This window comes from Triticum dicoccoides, chromosome 5A (assembly GCF_002162155.2).
Source record: "Triticum dicoccoides isolate Atlit2015 ecotype Zavitan chromosome 5A, WEW_v2.0, whole genome shotgun sequence".
Classification (NCBI taxonomy): Eukaryota; Viridiplantae; Streptophyta; class Magnoliopsida; order Poales; family Poaceae; genus Triticum; species Triticum dicoccoides.
In genome coordinates, this window is record NC_041388.1 from 86,929,709 (window position 1) to 86,944,262 (window position 14,554).

Consider the following 14,554-nt stretch of genomic DNA (forward strand, 5'->3'; position numbering starts at 1 on the left):
TTGATTGCTTATGTATGCTATTGTTTGTTTGCGATAGAACACCCGGTGTGCGAAGCGTGCTACTACGAGTCTCTAGGTTTTGCGGATCATCAGCAAGGCAATTAACACTTTGATCATATCCCTTTATCACCCAGTTTTTATGCATTAGTTTCAGCCCTCAAACATTGCATGGTTAGGACTTGAAAACATGTGGGATTGGGAAGTAGTTGATGAGGTAGAACCTATTGCCCTGTTATTATCAAACCCCTGGGTGGGTTGGGTGAGTGAATCCATGACAGATGTGAGATTGTTAATTAATGGTTCAACTTAAGGTGGCAACTTTAATACACATCTGGGTGGATTGCTTGTCGGGCACCTGGAGAATCCAGTGTTGTCCTAGGATATCCCGGAGTACCCGTGTGATAATCCTACGGTCTGTCACCCAGGCTCAAAGGGAACTGAGATATTTCATGCTAGAAACTTCCGTGTGCAGCCACAAGCTATTATGGGCTCTAGCATAGTTGAGTAAGTTGCATGAAGCTCTTGAAGAGATAGACTAGCAGGTAGTGGGTTGTAGGTGGTATAGTCTATCCGGAGTAGAGAGTTAATGCTTCTAAAAAACTGTGTCTCGGTCATCCATTTCTCAAACATCATGTAGTGCGAGAAAACTAACGGAGGAGATCGAGTCTTGTGGGGAAAAGTGCGCAAACCTATGCAGAGTGTATAAACTAATCATGGTTAGCCGTGTCCCCAGATATGGACATCTTGAGTATCTAGTACTTGGATTATCATATGTATCTCATCACTTTAAATTAATATTGTTGGGTTGATAATTACTTTTAATTGGGATTGAGTTGGAGGAACCTTCTCAATGATGTTTCAACTACCATGATAGTTAAATAAATCTATTCCTTTGTTGTAGGGAAAAATTGGCCTTTTGCAAAACTTGAACCATAGAGCTTTCCACCAGCCAAATATGCATATAGTGATAGCATTATTCTGTTCTTGCTCTACTGTGTTACATTGCCAGCATATTCCATGTGCTGCCTCGTTTCGGGCTGCAACGTATTATGTTGCAGACTTTTCAGACGAGGAGTAAGGTTCGTTAGGTCGTTGCCGTGCAGCTCAGCTATGTCGTTGGAGTTGATGGACTCACTTTATCTTCCAAGCCTTCCGTTGTTATCGTATTAGATGGCCTTAAGCCATATTTATTGTATTAAGTTCTCTTTTGAGGCATTCGATGTAATAAGTGTGTGATTGTCACTCTGTTATAAATCTTTCAAGTACTGTGTGTGTCAGCATTACTGATCCAGGGATGACACTGAAGCACAGAGACTTGACCGTTTGAGGTCGGGTCGGTACAGACACAGAGAGCACCATAGGACAACACCAATAATAAAACATGCAACTCAAACCAATCACGATCATCAATTAACCCATAGGACAAAACGGATCTACTCAAACATCATAGGATAGCCATACATCATTGGGAAATAATATATAGCGTTGAGCACCATGTTTAAGTAGAGATTACAGCGGGTAAGAGAGAGGTTACACCGCTGCATAGAGGGGGGAAGAGTTGGTGATGATGGCGGTGAAGTTGTTGGTGAAGATTGCGCTGATGATGATGGCCCCCGGTGGCACTCCGGTGCCACCGGAAGCGAGGGGGAGAGAGCCCCCCTCCTTCTTCTTCTTCCTTGACCTCCTCCCTAGATGGGAGAAGGGTTTCGCCTCTGGTTCATGGCCTCCATGGCATGGGAGGGGCGAGAGCCCCTCCGAGATTGGATCTGCCTCTTTGTCTCTCTCTGTTTCTGCCTTCTCAGATTCCGCCCTTTCACAGTTTCTTATAGTCCCGGAGATCCGTAACTCCGATTGGGCTGAAATTTTAACATGATCTCTATCCGGATATTAGCTCTCTTGCGGCGAAAGAAGGGCACCAACCACCTTACAAGGTGGCCACGAGGGTCAGGGGCACGCCCAGGGGGTGGGGCGCGCCCCCCTGCCTCGTGCCTCCCTCGGGCACCATCTCGCGTGGATTTTTCTTCCCAAAAATCATATATTCCAAAAAAATCTCTGCCAGTTTTTATCCCGTTTGGACTTCGTTTGATACGGATATTCTGCGAAACAAAAAATATGCAACAAACAGGAACTAGCACTGGGCACTGGATCAATATGTTAATCCCAAAAATAGTATAAAAAGTTGCCAAAATTATATGAAAGTTGTGGAATATTGGCATGGAAAAATCAAAAATTATAGATACGACAGAGACGTATCAGAGCACCACGAAACCCTATTTCCACCGCCGCAACCTTATGTACCCGTGAGTGATACGTATGAAACGTATCTATAATTTTTGATTGCTCCATGCTATATTATCTTCTGTTTTGGACATTATTGGGCCTTATTATCCACTTTTATATTATTTTTGGGACTAACCTATTAACCGAAGGCCCAGCCCAGAATTGTTGTTTTTTGCCTGTTTTAGGGTTTCGAAAAAAAGGAATACCAAACGGAGTCCAAACGGAATGAAACCTTCGGGAACGTGATTTTCTCACCGAATACAACTCAGGAGACTTGGACCCTACGTCAAGCCAATTAACAGGAGGCCACGAGGTAGGGGGCGCGCCTGCCCCCCCCAGGCGTGCCCTCCACCCTCATGGGCCCCCTGTTGCTCCACCGAGTATTTCTTCCTCCGATATATATATCCACGTACCCCCAAATGACCAGAACAGGAGCCAAAACCCTAATTCCACAGCCGTAACTTTCTGTATCCACGAGATCCCATCTTGTGGCCTGTTCTGGAGCTCCGCCGGAGGGGGCATCGATCACGGAGGGCTTCTACATCAATATCATAGCCCCTCCGATGAAGTGTGAGTAGTTTACTTCAGACCTACGGGTCCATAGTCAGTAGCTAGATGGCCTCTTCTCTCTTTTTGGATCTCAATACAATGTTCTCCCCCTCTCTTGTGGAGATCTATTTGATGTAATCTTCTTTTTGCGGTGTGTTTGTTGAGACCGATGAATTGTGGGTTTATGATCAAGTCTATCTATGAATAATATTTGAATCTTCTCTGAATTCTTTTATGTATGATTGGTTATATTTGCAAGTCTCTTCAAATTATCAGTTTGGTTTGGCCTACTAGATTGATCTTTCTTGCAATGGGAGAAGTGCTTAGCTTTGGGTTCAATCTTGCGGTGTCCTTTCCCGATGACAGTAAGGGCAGCAAGGCATGTATTGTATTGTTGTCATCAAGGATAACAAGATGGGGTTTTCTTCATATTGCATGAGTCTATCCCTCTACATCATGTCATCTTGCTTAAGGCGTTACTCTATTTTTAACTTAATACTCTAGATGCATGCTGGATAGCGGTCGATGAGTGGAGTAATAGTAGTAGATGCAGGCAGGAGTCGGTCTACTTGTCTCGGATGTGATGCCTATATACATGATCATACGTAGATATTCTCATAACTATGCTCAATTCTGTCAATTGCTCAACAGTAATTTGTTCACCCATCGTAGAATACTTATGCTCTCGAGAGAAGCCAGTAGTGAAACCTATGGCCCCCGGGTCTCTCTTTATCATATCAATCTCCTACTACTTTGTTATTTACTTTGCCTTTATTTTACTTTGAATCTTTATCATAAAAAATACCAAAAATATTATCTTATCATATCTACCAGATCTCACTCTCGTAAGTGGCCCTATAGGGATTGACAACCCCTATTTGTGTTAGTTGCGAGGATTTATTTGTTTTGTGCAGGTGCGAGGGACTCGCGCGTAGCCTCCTACTGGATTGATACCTTGGTTCTCAAAAACTGAGGGAAATACTTACGCTACTTTTCTGCATCATCCCTTCCTCTTCGGGGAAAACCAACGCAGTGCTAAAACAGGTAGCAGTGAGATCCCATCTTGGGGCTTTTCCGATACTCTGCCGGAGGGGGAATCGATCACGGAGGGCTTCTACATCAACACCATAGCCTCTCCGATGATGTGTGATTAGTTTACCACAGACCTTCGGGTCCATAGTTATTAGCTAGATGGCTTCTTCTCTCTCTTTGGGTCTCAATACAAAGTTCTCCTCGATTCTCTTGAAGATCTATGCGATGTAATTCTTTTTGCGGTGTGTTTGTCAAGATCCGATGAATTGTGGGTATATGATCAAGATTATCTATGAACAATATTTGATTCTTCTCTGAATTCTTTTATGCATGATTTAATATCTTTGCAAGTCTCTTCGAATTACCAGTTTGGTTTGGCCTACTAGATTGATCTTTCTTGCAATTGGGAGAAGTGCTTAGCTTTGGGTTCAATCTTGCGGTGTCCTTTCCCAGTGACAGCAGGGGCAGCAAGGCACGTATTGTATTGTTGCCATCGAGGATAAAAAGATGGGGTTTATATCATATTGCTTGAGTGTATCCCTCTACATCATGTCATCTTGCCTAATGCGTTACTCTGTTTTTATGAACTTAATACTCTAGATGCATGCTGGATAGTGATCGATGTGTGGAGTAATAGTAGTAGATGCAGAATCATTTCGGTCTACTTGTCGTGGACGTGATGCCTATATACATGATCATGCATAGATATTCTCATAGTTATGCGCTTTTCTATCAATTGCTCGATAGTAATGTGTTCACCCACCATAGAATTTGCTATCTTGAGAGAAGCCACTAGTGAAACCTATGGCCCCCGGGTCTATCTTCCATCATATTATTTTCATATCTACTTGCCATTTCTATCGTTGTTTATTTTGCAATCTTTATTTTCCAATCTATACCATAAAAATACCAAAAATATTTATCATATCATCTCCATTAGATCTCCTCTCGTAAGTGACCGTGAAGGGACTGACAACCCCTTTATATTGGTTGCTAGGTTCTTGTTTGTTTATGCAAGTACTAGGAGACTTGCGTGTTACCTCCTACTGGATTGATACCTTGGTTCTCAAAAACTGAGGGAAATACTTACGCTACTTTGCTGCATCATCTTTTCCTCTTCAAGGGAAAACCAACGCATGCTCAAGAGGTAGCAAGAAAGATTTCTGGCGCCGTTGCCGGGGAGCTGATGTAAGGACAAAAAAACTGCCGGGAGAAGGCACTTTAAAGGGCAGACAAACTGCCGGGACAGTGTTTCTCCCGACAGATAGAACTGCCACGAGAACGGCTGTCGGGGATTACATCTCCCGGCGGATAGACTTTTCCCGGCAGTTTCTTTGCCCTTGCCCATCTATTTGCCGGCAGTCCATTTTCTCCCGGCAGATTGGTCAAGGAACAAGAAACTATAGTTACCGGCAATTCAACTGCCGGCACAAGCATGTTTGCCCGGCAGTTATTATGCCAGCACGTTGATTTCACTACCAAACTATTATGGGCATCCCTATCCATTCATTATGTTCAGGCAATCATGACATATCACACAATTTATACATAGACTTCATCAATCAAAGTAACATATAGGCCTCATCAGAACCTTAAAATATATTCAATAAACACAAGGTTTTTCCACAAAAGGAGAAGTACATATATGTTTCTAGATGTGCCAGACTACAAAAATGAAGTAGTACCACAAAATGAGTACATAAATTTCTAGATGTGCCACAACCAAAATGAGCAAAGCAATCTCCAGATTCAACAAATAAGACATATGGCATTATCACTCCACCAACTTCATTGTAGGTCTTCCAAATCTTCAACAGCTTGAAGATCTTCCAAACCTCCATCAACTTGTGTACCTTTGTGAAACCTGCAACATATCGGAAACTCAAAATGGAGATTATAGCTATGTCAGTAGGTAAGAAAGCAGTTAAGAAACAAGACAAACACAAGAAGAATCTATGAACTGCACGCCACATAGAATCTGGGACCAAAAAAAAGACCAGGCAATATTAAAGTGAGTATGGGCCATTTCTGCAACCCTCTCTGGCTTCCATATGGAATTTTCGAGGCTTGCATATGAAATTTTTGCAAGGTTTCAGCTGCTCACACTGAGACATGTATGTGCCTCTTTTTTTTAATTTGAAAACTTATGCTAAATGTGAGGCTTTTGTTCTATGACATGTACATGTAAAACCAAGCAGCATGAGGCAAACTAGGAAAACAAGCATGGACCTAAAAGTGCAAAGGAAGCAAATATGACACATCCTTTCACAGTTCCAATTCCAAGAGGAGTTGCTGCCGCAATTACTGTATAAAATCTTCTTTTTGTAAACTTGAGTACTGTATAAAGTTCAGGACATGAAAATCCTTGGAAACATACAAACAAAAATACAGAATATGATTATGTCGTCTACCACTCTACATACAAACAAACATACAACCACAACCAGCGGCATTCTTTTCTAATTGATTTGCTATTGTGGTGAGAGCATTGATTACGAGTCAAGGGACTAGTCGAGACTAGTCGCTAGACTAGTCGAGACTAGTCGCTAGACTAGTCGAGACTAGTCGCTAGACTAGTCTATGAGTCGCATTCTGGGTGTCGACTAGAAATCTCGTGTAGACTAGTTCGCCCAGTCGAGGAGTCGAAGGACTAGTCGTGCACCTTGAGTCGTTCGACTCAATTTTTTTTAGAGATTGGGAGGGGATAAGTGAGCCAGCCACCCTGCCCCTTTCCCTCCATTGCTTATGCTCTTCATGGATCTGCACTCCTCTGCTCTGGCCCTTTCCCTCCATTCCTTCTGCTCTCCCTAGATCTGCCCTACGGTCTCCGTCTGCTGCCTTCTGGCTACTGGATCCGCTTGTCCCTCAGGTTGCAGTAAGCAAGCAAGCATACTAGCAAAGTAATTTCTCCCTTCTCTTCTTCCCTTCTTTGATTCGATTTTTACCCCCTGCCCTCTTCCTTATTTCGTTTTGTTTGCTTCAGTTTCAACATCTTTAGGTCTGAAGTGCAATGTCTATGCCGGAAATATCTCAAGTATTGTATTCAGCAGCTGCAGCTTAGGCCAATGAGCAATATGATCCATCGAAGGATCCTGCAAGAAGCCAACTAGGAGCAAGGATCCAACATGGAAATATGCTTACTGGCCTAATCTGCAGAACAAATTGATGCTCCAATGCACTTTCTATAGTATATATTACATATTAATACTAGGTTTTAGTAATTGATTGCTGCAAGTTGTGAACTACAGTACCATGTCGACTAGTCCAGCAGTAGTCTAGACTAGTCACGATTAGTCTATGAGTCTCAACCTTCGAACGACTCATCTGACTCGTCGACTCGTAAACGTTGGGTGAGAGTGTGAAACGTGATTGCAAATAGTAAAAAGCATCATCCTGGAGAATGTAGAGCAGTAGAAGCAAAAAAAAAATAGACCTCAATCAATAAAAAGAATGACCCACTTAGACCTCAGCTTAATAGGCAAGAGAAACATGAATATTACCTACTCAGCATGCTTGTGGTCGAATTCCTGCTTTTGCCACGGACTTGTCTACTTCCTACTGCATACATAGAAGCAAAGTTGTTTAAGCAATCAACGCAATATTAGTGTACTTGCTCTGGTTCATCTTTTAAACAATAACAACGAATCAGCATGTGGCTCCAAACTCTGCTTCCTTGCCATAAGTAATCCATAAACATCAGATGGGAAACTGGACAAGCGAAAATAATAGATTATAAATAACTGTGTTTTTGCAAAGCTGCTATTATTATTAAGCAAAGAAAATGAGCTTGTTACTTAATTATTCTTTAACATCTTGTAAACGAGCTTTTCGCGACAACAACAAAAAGACATCTTGTGCATTAGCTTGTTCCTTATACTTTGACATCTAGTTAAGCAAAGAACAAGAAAACACTTCCACTGATAGTTTTTCAAGTGACATCCAAAGCCATGAAAGTAGGCTGCTAAATTATCACATTATTTGCATAAGATAGAAGCTCACAAAAGAAGCGCTTATAATTAATAGCGGCATGAACCAGAATGAGTAGAGTATCTATACATACATTTTGATTAGTACACAGTGAGCAGAATGTCCAATTTCCCTTCCATACACAAGACTTCAAGTAGTAATGAATTCACTTCGTAAAGCTTTCTGTAGAAACAACTAAAAGATATGTGAGAGTGATAGTAAGCATTGGACCAATTTGTACTTCCGACACACATCTCTGCAATATCAAGTCATGGCAAAGTCTAGACTTTTCGACACACTCATGAGTCATGACAAACCATACTATCACACATTGTTCTTACCAACAAATATACATTACTACATGTGTAACCACGACCAAGCATTGAAACCATACATCAATCAGTAACTTGCACTACTAAATTTTGGAACTGAAAATAAGACATGAGCAGATAAATGGGATCTCAAATACACCCTACAAACAAAAGAGGGTGCAGAATTACATGGCTAACCAGCTAGCCAAGTGCACAACCTACAGGCAAGTGCACAACCTACAGTACAGTTCACCAATGCCAGACTAGCACATGAACAAGCCACCAACAGTGTAAGAAATTTTTACCAAATGAGCATTGCACCCAATTTGTTAGGCATAAAAAAACTAGACCAGTAGGGGAAGAAGCCCTACTGATTTTTTAATTAAGAGGAGAATGTGAGACAGCAGAGTACGAGCCGAGGCTCCAACCTGCGTCGGCCAGCTTACACAGCCGTTCGCTGACCACTGGGCTAGAAGCCCATCCACATTTGTTAGGCATACAAATAAGCCACCGACAGTAAACAACATTTCATTTAAATATTGTGCTTGTTACCCTACGAACCATGAGGGTAGAGTACAGAGAAAATAACAGGACAGAGCTCCATTTCTGTTTCCAACAATAAGGCAAGTGCACAGCCTACAAGAAATCAGTTTTGAACTTTTGATGTGAAGGAAAAAGGCAAGTGCACAGCCTATAGTACAGTTCACCTAATATGCATCCATGTAATCCTTCTATTTATTTGTTTTGAGAGAAATTCTGTAAACTGTGTAGTCCTACAATCATGCACTCTACAATATAGGAAAGTAAAACTCAGACAAGAGAGCGCTTGTTTGCCCCTGATGCAACAGAAGACTAAATACAAAACTTGTAGAAGTTACCTGGAGCAAAGATTTATTTAGGCTATCAGCCTCATTGGGGTTCAGAAGGATTAAATCAGCACCTAGAGAAAATACAAATATTACATAAGAGTAATCAACAGACCACTGATTCGAATTACCTACTTGTTCTTCTCTCATCCGAAGAACACACCAACAACATTGCAGACACAATCTCATCCGAAGAACACACCAACACCATTGCACTCACCCATCTCATCCGAAGAACTACTGGCTCCATCGTCTGCACGAGGATCATTAGGAGAAGTAGTAGCATCAGGAACATCTTCTAGGGAAAAAGCAGAAGAAAGAAAATGAGGGGAACAAGGTATTCCTCGCGCCCTCCCAGAAATTGTGAGATTCTGCTCCAAGGACACGCACCTTAGGGAGGAAGCCTGCTCGGGGGAGGAATCTCGCGAAGTAGAGTGGTGGCGAGGGAAGGCATTCGAGGAGGGTAGTCGCCGGTTGAGTGGCTCGGCGACAGTGGTGGTCCGGGTTAGTGGGGTGCTGCCAGTGCTGCTGTTGGGTAGTTAGGGGCGACTGCGGCAATGGTCGGGGTGGAGGGCTGTCCGCGGCGACGGGATGGCGGGTGCGACAGCGGCGGTGGGATGGTTGGGGGCGGCGGCGGCGGCGGGATGGTGGAGGGCACGGGTGGATCGGGATGTAGATTTGGGGGCGGCTGTGACCTAGGTTTTTTTCTTTTTGGAGGGGAGGTTGTCGCTGACTTTGGGTGGAGGGCCCGCGCGTCCATAATTATTTTGGACCAAAAATTTTGTCTCTCGCGCGCTCTCCCCTCCCTAGCGCGCGCTTTATGGCCGATGCTATTCGGCCTCACGTCCAGGACGGTCCTCGGCAGATTAGAAGCCACGATTTAGTTGTCCCGGCAGATGATGTGCCCTTAAATTTACCGGCAGATAAGGTGCCCGCATTGCTCAAGTTCTAACGGCAGTTCCTATGCCCTGAGATACTTGTGTCGGCAGTAACAATTGTTCCGGCAGTTCACATGCCCTTGTTTACGTATTTCTCCCGGCAGTTAACTACCCCTAATTAAGTGTTGTGGTGTAGTGGAGGTTGCACCAAGTCAAGTCAAGACATACCAAGTACCCATCACAAACTTTTATCCCTCGCATTACATTATTTGCCATTTGCCTCTCGTTTTCCTCTCCCCCACTTCACCCTTGTCGTTTTATTCGCCCTTTTTTTCACTATCCTCTTTTTCGTTCGTCTCTTTTTGCTTGCCTCTTGTTTGCTTGTGTGTTTGTCGAGATCCGATGAATTGTGCGTTTATGATCAAGATTATCTATGAACAATATTTGATTCTTCTTTGAATTCTTTTATGCATGATTTAATATCTTTGCAAGTCTCTTCGAATTACCAGTTTGGTTTGGCCTACTAGATTGATCTTTCTTGCAATGGGAGAACTGCTTAGCTTTGGGTTCAATCTTGCGGTGTCCTTTCCCAGTGACAGCAGGGGCAGCAAGGCACATATTGTATTGTTGCCATCGAGGATAAAAAGATGGGATTTTTATCATATTGCTTGAGTTTATCCCTCTACATCATGTCATCTTGCCTAATGCATTACTCTGTTCTTATGAACTTAATACTCTAGATGTATGCTGGATAGCTGTGATGCCCCGATTCAATCATACACTAATCATACACGCAAATGTGTATGATCAAGATCAGGGACTCGCGGGAAGATATCACAACACAACTCTTGACACAAATTAAAAATAATACAAGCTTTATATTACAAGTCAGGGGCCTCGAGGGCTCGAATACATAAACTCGAATACACAAGAGTCAGCGGAAGCAACAATATCTGAGTATAGACATAAGTTAAACACGTCTGCCTTAAGAAGGCTAGCACAAAAGCATCTACGATCGAAAAGGCAAGGCCTCCTGCCTGGGAGCCTCCTAACTACTCCAGGTCGTTAGCGGCCGTCACGTATTAGTAGGCACCCTCGGGGTAGTAGTAATCATCAGTGGCGTCGTCTGGCTCTTGGGATCCGTCATCTGGTCGGGTATAGGGGTAAAAGAGGTAGCAGAGCAACCGTGAGTACTCATCCAAAGTACTCGCAAACTTACATCAGATCTAAACTAATTAAGTATGCATCTGTATCAAAGGAAATGGGTTGTATATGTGGACTAAACTGCAGAATGCCAGAAGAGAAGGGGTAAGCCTGGCCTATCGAAGACTAACATCTTCAAGCATCTTGCAACATTTAGAAGAGTACAGATAAACATAATGTAAAGTAGTAGTAGTGTTATCAACCTCGGCCAAAGATCCTTTCTTGACTCCCTACGAGAAAGCAATCCCAGAGCCATACTATCCAATTATCACCGCAAGTATCTAGTTCTAGTTGTATCGATTGGGATACAACTCCGAGTGTCCGTTACCGTAGGATAGGCTATCAATAGATGTTTTCTTCCCTGTAGGGGTGCACCAACTTACCCACCACGCTCGATTAACTTCGGCCGGACACACTTTCCTGGGTCATGCCCGGCCTCGGCCAAACAATACGCCGCAACCCGACCTAGGCTTAATAGAGAGCTCAGCACGCCGGACTAAGCCTATGCCCCCATGGGTCATGGGCCATCTCCCCGGGAACTCCGGCACGTTGCGTACGCGGCCGGTGAGCAGGCCTAGCTACTTCCTTAAATAAGACAGGAGCTTACGCAGTCCAACCCGGCACGCGCCGCTCAGTTGCTGGCGTCTATTAAGCTTCGCCTGATGTATACGACGCAGAACGCCCATACTATGCCCACGTGATGGTTAGTGCTATCAGGCCAGAGGCCCCTCTGATCAAATATCCAAACCGTTAATGTGTTGGTAGTGCGGTCACGAGCAGAGACTCACGAAAGATGTGACCCCGTCGCCCCGTCTCGAGTAATTGCGACAAGGACTAAGAATGCCTGGCCACGCCTCGTGTTCATCTCTCGGGTACCCTCCAGGTCAACCCGTCTCCACATTACTCGCGGGTACCCCTCAGGGTCGACCGGCCTTTCCAAGTAATAGTTGTAAAGTCATAGTAACTGTGTGTCTAACACCAAGGGAAACCCTAAGGAACCACCCTCGGTGGATTCCACTCGATGTAATCATCAAGGTGAACATAAGAGGAACCACCCTCAAGGTTCACACTTGAGGGGTTGCACGACAGAGTCGTATCGGAAGTGGTTAAGGAGGAAATCACCCTCGATGACCACAATCGAATAGCTACACTACAAAGATTTCATCAGGAGTGATGTATTAGGTGTCACCCTCGGCACTCGATAGTAACTCTGCAGAGTCATACAATTAGGGGGTGATGTGTGGTGCCGGGGCCTGGACGTCGATCATGTTAATCGAGTCATTAAACATAAAGCGGGGCAACTAGGATAAGGTGGGGGTCACTGATGGATCTCTAACCAACCTATACTAACCAGTTTAGAATAAGCAGGTAAGGTATGAAAGCAGGTAACAAAAACAGGCTATGCATCAAAGTATGATCATACAGAAAGCAGTAGCAGTTCTAATGCAAGCATGAGAGGGAAAGAAATGGGCGATATCGGAATGCTCAAAGGGGGGGGGGGTTTGCTTGCCTGGTTGTTCGGCTGAAAAGGAAGAAGTGTCGTCGTAGAAGTAGTCGATCACAGGGGCATCAGCAACGGTCTCTGGGTCTACCAAAATGAAGAGGGAGAAGAAACAATAAATACATAGCACACGGATGCGTGACAATACAATAAGCGGTGCTAGGTGTGTTCTAGCGAAGTACTACACGATACTGGCGAAGGGGGATAACATCTGGGAAAGCATTCTCGGTGTTAGGCATTTTCGGATAGGCGAACCGAGGAGGGGGGAATGTTGCATCTTCGCTACGCTAGGGATGTGTGGTAGACGAACGAACCGCGTATTCGGATTCGTCTCGAAATTCTGAGCAACTTTCGTGTATAAAAATTTTTCATCCGAGCTACGGATTATTTTATATAACTTTCTAAAGTTTAAAGGATTTTTTAATTTATTTAATTTGAATTATAAACAGTGAAATGTTTTTTTCAAACTCAGCAGGGGCTAGTCACACTCAATGACAGGTGGGGTCAAGGAGCTGGGTTGACTCAGACAACACCTTTACTAGTCAACCAATGAACAGTGCATTGGGCCCTACTTACCATTGTCACAAACTATTAATTAGGCTTTTAAATAAAAGGGGCCACATGTCATCGGTACATAGACTACTCTAGCCATTAATTAACACCTAGTAGTACTAATCTAAGCAAGGGCCGACCACTACTCCGGCCGGACAGAGATCAGGTGACATGCACGTTTGCATGTCACCGTGTGCCTTGCGGCCAAAATTCAAATTTAAACATTGTGAAAAAATTTGAAAAAAATCATGCATCTTCACAGCACATATTAAGATAACCCCTGAAAAATCCAGATCAAAATTTAAAACATACATTGAGAAACGAAAAAGGGAAACTCAGATGTGAATAGTCTACAGAGAACCATTCGCAAACTATTCATGACAGATTTCTCTTTTTCGTTTCTCGATGTATGTTTCGAATTTTGATCTGAATTTTTTAGGGGTTATCTTAACATGTGCTGTGAAGATGAATGATTTTTTTCAGATTTTTTCACAATGTTTAAATTTGAATTCCGGCCGCAAGGCAGACGGTGACATGCAAACGTGCATGTCACCTGATCTCTGTCCACTCCGGCCACGTGCACAACGCACACACATAGCACACACAAGTTAGTAGGCTAGGAGTTATTAACATAAGATGTCATTTTGTGATTTTTGTAGGATTTAATCTATTCATCAAAAGGATTTGGTCCAGTGGGATAAAATGGAGTTTGTCATGTATACTTTCAACTCATATTTTTTGGCCTGTTAGTAGTTGTTTTGCTGTTATTTAAGGGATGTCTAGAGGGTTAGTCAACGTAGATTTAGAAAATCTAGCTAGCACTAGCTACAGTACTAGCAGTAGTACAGGAAGAGCAACGATGGGCAGCGGCGTGGTGCGGGCGCGGCCAAGCGCGGGAGGGCGCGTGCGGGCGCGCAGCCGGCGCGGGGCACGCAAGGGCAGCGGCCGGAGGCGAGGCGGGACGAGTCCCGAATGCGGCGTCGCCAGCGGCTGCAGGGCCTGACGATGGCAGCAGCTGCATCAGCATAGCAGCAGGAAGGGGAGGCAGGCGCGGCAAGCGGCTAGACGCGCGCGGGGCGAGCAGGGAAGGCCGCAAGCGCTCGCGCGTGGCAGAGGCCGGCGGCGCGGGGCGAGAGCGACGAGCGCCGTGCGGCAGCGGGCGCGGGTTGCCGCAAGGCAAAGCAAGGGCGTGGTGAGGCCTGCGGCAGGAGGAGCGGCAAGCGGGGATGAGCAGGGCAGGCGAAGCGGCCATCGGCGAGCAGCGGCGTAATGGCTGCGATGGAACGCAACAACAGCTAGCCAGGCGAAGCAGCGCGGGCCTCGGCGGAGGCGGGCAGCAGCAGCAGTGGTGAGCGGGACCGGGCAGCCCGCCGGAACGAGCGGGGGCGGCCGGAGTCGAGCACGACATCCATGACG

At 44.6% G+C, this 14,554-nt stretch overlaps 1 long non-coding RNA gene across 4 annotated transcripts; it reads right to left on the reverse strand.

Moving 5' to 3' along the window:
• Nucleotides 1-5,425: 5,425 nt before the first annotated feature.
• LOC119299545 lies at nt 5,426-9,713 on the reverse strand. 4 transcript variants are annotated; one of them, XR_005146221.1, is made up of 4 exons: nt 9,395-9,713; nt 7,922-9,257; nt 7,362-7,569; nt 5,426-5,725 (listed from the first exon to the last, which is right to left on the reverse strand). It is a non-coding gene; the product is annotated as an uncharacterized LOC119299545 (long non-coding RNA). The 4 variants fall into 4 exon arrangements; XR_005146218.1 differs by having other exon boundaries at nt 5,426-5,742; nt 7,362-7,419; nt 9,395-9,711; XR_005146217.1 differs by having other exon boundaries at nt 7,362-7,419; nt 9,395-9,710.
• Between the last annotated feature and the right edge of the window lie 4,841 nt (nt 9,714-14,554).